The sequence below is a fragment of the Lactuca saligna genome, chromosome 6, assembly GCF_052625555.1.
Source record: "Lactuca saligna cultivar CGN05327 chromosome 6, ASM5262555v1, whole genome shotgun sequence".
NCBI classification, from domain to species: Eukaryota; Viridiplantae; Streptophyta; class Magnoliopsida; order Asterales; family Asteraceae; genus Lactuca; species Lactuca saligna.
Genome location: NC_136422.1, coordinates 181,544,303 through 181,549,950, shown reverse-complemented (window position 1 = coordinate 181,549,950; position 5,648 = coordinate 181,544,303).

The following is a 5,648-nucleotide window of genomic DNA, read 5'->3' as shown; positions in this document are numbered from 1 at the left end:
TGGACTTATAGTTCATTTCAAGCTTCCTCTATGTAAGTACTTCTATCCTAGAGTCATTTTAAGCTTGGTATACATGTTTATACCAAGGAGATGTCCTAAGAACACCAAGAACAAGGTGTTCATGGTTTTAGGAGGCTCCCAAAACCATAAACACCAAATATAGTGCCTTAGGGTGCTTTAGGGTGTATAAATGCTTCACAATGCCTTAGGGACTTGTCTAGATCCATCCTTGATGGGTGTATCACACAAAAAGCACAAAAATCATATATTTTTATGTGTTTACGGTTTGGGGAGCTCCCAAAACCGTAAACACCTCAAATGAGGTGTAAAAGTCCAATAAATGTCCCACGGTTGTTCCTTATGTCTAAATCTAACCTAGACTATTGCCATGTTTGAGCTAAGGACTTGAAACCCGCCAAATACCAAACTTATGAGTTTAAGGTAGTAAACTCATGAGTTTAAGGTAGTAAACTCATGGAGAAATGGTCCTTAGATCGTAAACTCCATTTAGGAGTGTTTTGATGCCACACAACACATCCTAAGGCTAAATCATGAAGAAGGAATGCTTAGAATAGCTTAGAAGACTTGAAACCAACAAATGGTCAAAACGTTAGGAGTTTACGACCATAAACTCAAGGGGTGTTGGTCCTTAGGGAGTAAATTCATTTTAAGAGTGTTCCTTGAACCCCAATCATACTAGCCTTTCCCTACAACACTTAGATGCACTCCTTAGCACTATAACATTTATACAAAGTGTTTGTCATGCCTTAGAGTGTCTTGACTTTGTTTATTAGTTGTTTAAAGACTAATTGTTCATATACATATATCCTTATATGTTATTAGGATCTTTGTGCGTGTCTAAGTCTTCACTTGACACCAAACACTCATCCGACACTTCCTTCTGATCCACTTGCTACAGGTGAGTTCATACCCCTTAATCAACGTTTTAACTGTTTTTAAATGTTTTATGGGGGGGGGATACAAGTAGAATTATACTAATTATTATATCAATCACATGTGATTAATAAGCAACATTTACCAAACAGTTTCCTTCAAATGTTTTTCATAAACACTTTATGTGTTTAAAACTCCTTATTACATTACATTTTACTCTATATGTTACATTTCAAACTATTTACAATTGTGTTTCAAACAAATGTTTCTTTATACTAAACTGTTTTATCAAACCCATGCCTTCAAACTGTTTTATAGATTGACATCACGTCGATCTTTTCTTAGATAATAGTTATGTTTAAAGGTTTTACAAAACTTACTTTATGCTTTTATATTATAAATTGCATGCCTATATATGTATATTTATATAAGGAATGTTCAAAAGACTTAGGAAGGCTATACACCCTATTTCCTTTTCACGCTTGAGATGTGGTCTGGTGGGATATCGGGTACCCGTTCGAAGATCGTTTAAATATTTGTTATATAATGTGTACATATATATTCATAAAGGTCCTTCCAGTTCATCCAATACCCTTGGGTAGCAAGGGTATACATCTATGTCCATACGTACCAGTTAGATTGCTAGTAAACTACCATATGGGTAGTTTAGGAAGATACTAGAACTATTACTAGAACGCGATATCATACATTGAGTCAGTTCATTCATGAGTCACTACTTGCTAAATAGAGAGATCATACATTACAACTAGAACATTACAGTACCTTACTATGAGAACATATACAACTATACTAGAAAGAGAACATATACAACTATACTAGAAGGAGAACATATACAACTATACTAGAAAGAGAACATATACAACTATACTAGAAGGAGAACATATACAACTATACTAGAAAGAGAACATATACAACGATACTAGAACGAGTAACATTACATTCTATATACATGAATACGTTAACCATTGTGATCTGAATCGGAGCATGACTTCAATGTCATGGCCCGTGTTGTAGCCAGAGTCTCTTGAAGGGAGAGCATGAGTTTGCGTATAGATCTATACTGGATTGACTATCCTACACCTTGCTGCTAGCTACAGCTGGACCTGCAGGTCTGCGGGTGCCAAACGTCATTTCATTTTATGACCTAAATTTGTCGTTGTTTATCTAGTCGATAGTATGGTACAATTAATCACATGATACCTTAATATAAATTCGGTTTAAGGTAGTTAGTAAAGCAGTAGTTCCTATAATACAACACTACAGTACTACATTAATTTCCCCTTTACATATATTAGTGATCATTTCACTTAAACATTAAATGTACAAACTATATTTTGTTCATGATAGTTACACTTGGGAAAATTACACACTTTTACAAGAAACGAATATTTAGAACAGTTAAGTCTTGGTAGAAGACTACATTGAGAACAGTTAGGTCTTGGTATAAGACACCCTTATATAATAATAAGAATCATAGGGATTTCTAGGGTTTTTCAAATGTTTACAGTTGTTTTAGAAACATTTTTATACTTACAGTTCATATACACTTTCCATACTTACAGTTCATATACAAACAATTTCTTACATACAAATTAAGATACTAAAATACTTATGATCTCACCAGCTATAATGCTGATACTCTCTTTCAAAATAACTTGTATCCTCAGGTCATCAATAGACAGGTACTGATGCAAGGTTTAGAGAAGATGGAGCTCATTCAAGACTCATCTTTCATTTTGATTATACTTTAGTGTTGATCATAATTTGTCAGAACACTCGTATTAAAATTATCTTATTAATGCAATGGATGATGTTGTTGCTTGTTTACTACTTTTCATTGTTGTGATACTGTACATGACGTCCTCCACCCCAGAACATTTCCGCCGCTCTTGGTTTTGGGGTGTGACAAGTTTGGGCGCGATATTGATGCATGGAGGGCATGTTATTGCTTACGCTTCCAGGCAGCTGAAGCCTTACAAGGCGAACTACCCATCGCATGATTTAGAGTTGGGGCGGTTATTTTTCCCCTCACGATTTGGCATCATTACCTCTATGGGGTTCATTTTACCATTTACATGGACCACAAGAGCCTGAGGTATCTCATAGACCAGCCAAATCTGAACATGAGGTAGTGTCGGTGGTTAGATGTGGTCAAGGATTATGATTGTGAGATCCTTTAGCACCCGTGGAAGGCCAATGTGGTGGCCAATGCGCTTAGCCGCAAGGCAGTGTCGATCAGGAATATTTGCATGCGGATGACCGTGGTGACTCCGCTGTTGGAGCAGATCTGAGAGGCCCAACAAGAGACTATGAAGGAGGAACATCGGAAGAGCGAGCGTATTGTGGGTCAGGTTTCCTCTTTCGACTATGATAGTCGACGATCATTGACCATCCACCGTAGGGTGTGGGTCCCCTATCATGGAGGCGTGCGTCAGACATTGATGTAGGAGGCGCACAAATCTAGGTTTTCTATCCATCCCGGGCCGACGAAGATGTATAGGGATCTTCGTCTTGACTATCGGTGGCCCTGCGTGAAGCGGGACATAGCATGGTATGCGGAGCGGTGCTTGACCTGTAGGAAGGTCAAGGCCAAATATCAAAGGTAACACTACAAGATGCAGCCGTTGGATATTCCAATGTGGAAATGGGAAGATATCAACATGGACTTCATCACCAAACTTCCTAGGACCGCATGGGGAGTAGATTCCATATGGATAATTGTGGATCGGTTGACCAAGAGTGCTCATTTTATACCGATCCAGGAGAGTATATCGGCCGAGAAGCTAGCAGACATCTACATTCGAGAGGTGGTGGCGAGGCATGGGATTCCAGTGTCAGTGATTTTGAACAGACATCTACACTCGTTTAAATTTTAGCACCGCATTTCACCCGTAGACGGATGGTCAGAGCGAGTGGACCATCCAGACTCTGGAGGATATGCTGCGGGCATGTGTGCTATACTTTGGTGGTAGTTGGGACACCTACCTCCCGTTGGCTGAATTCTCCTACAATAACAGCTACCACGCGAGTATCGATCGTCCTCCCTTTGACATTTTATACCGGAGATAGTACAGGAGCCCCATATGTTGGGGTGAGGTTGGCCAAAGGGTCATGGGGAGCACCGAAGTGGTTCTCAAGACGACATATAGGATTCATCAGGTTAGGAGCAGGCTCCAGACTACAAAAGGTCGGAAGAAAATCTATGCCGACAAGCACCGTTTAGACGTGGAGTTCCAAGTCGGGGATCTGGTTCTCTTGTAGGTATCGCCTTGGAAAGGCATCATCCGGTTTAGGAAGCGGGGCAAGTTGGGCCCCGGGTACATCATGCCTTTCAAGGTTATAGCCTGGGTGGGTAAGGTGGTATACAGGCTGGATCTGCCAGCCGAACTCAGTCACATCCACAACACTTTCAACGTCTCCAGCTGCGGAAGTGCCTGGTGGACGACTCGGCAGTGGTGCCCCTGGAGGACATTCAGGTTGATGACAGTCTGAACTACATTGAGCGGCTGTGGCGATCCTCGACCAGAAGTCAAAGGATCTAAGGAACAAGAAGGTCGAGCCGGTGAAGGTGCAATGGCAGCATCGGAAGGGCTCATAGTGGACGTGGGAGCTGATGGACGAGATGATGGAGCATTACCTAAAGCTTTTCCAAGAACATACAACAGACTTTGAGGACAAAGTCTAGAATAAGTAGGGGAGATTTGTAGCACCTGGTTCCTGGTATGTATTTCATTCAAGTATTTTTCGCAACTTGGACTGAGACTCGGCGAGTTGATGGCCTAACTCGTCGAGTAGTAGAGGTTTGGACCCGGGAGTTAAGTGGCGGACTCGTCGAGTCAGCGGCAAGACTTGATGAGTAGACTTTGGCTGGGTAAAACCCTAATATGAGGGTTTCCACCCCATTTAAACAACCTTATATAGCCTCAATCGAACTTTTATGCTCCTAGAACATGCATACAGAACCCTAATTGTGTTGTGAAGATCTAAACGCCTTTTTGGTGATTCTTGGTGGTTTGTGGTGGCAAGAAGGAAGGAGAAGCTTGCGGAACCAATAGGTTGGCAAGAGGGGTCAAACTTGTGCATCATCTACAGTCCTTGGAAGGTATAAAGTTGACACCTTGCTTCTTCTTGTATTAGATCCATTTTTGAGTAGAATTAGGGCTTTTATAAGCCATTCTTGGTGATCAACCATGATTGCAAGCATGGTTGGGGGTTGAGGCTTCAAATGCGGTTTCCTTAATGAGTTAGAAGGCATAAAGGGACCGCCTTTCTACCCATGGAAAGCCCCATGCAACTCAAGAGCTTCTTTTAGGGTCTTTTTAACTCATAGTCCCATGCATGCACGTAAAGTTCGTAACTTTACGTGCTAGATCGATCTCAGGAGCCTAGATCTATCATTTGGACAAGTGTTGTATATCAAAAATCGAGAAATGAGACTTGGACAACCTCGACTCGGTGAGTTGTTCTTGGGACTCGGCGAGTCCGAGGCTTGAGTCCCCTTTTCTGTTAGGGTTCAAAGGAACCCAGTTGAGTGTTAGAAGGGTTTTTAAGGGTCCAAGGGAGTGACCCAACGTATTGGACTTAGCTAAAGACCTGAGTTCATAGGACTCGACGAGTTCATGAGTAGACTCGGTGAGTCCAAGGCAATCTCCCAACTTTTGAAGATGAACTCGACGGGTTGTTCATACAACTTGGCGAGTTAAGGACATGACTTGTTTGTAGGACGAGGATGA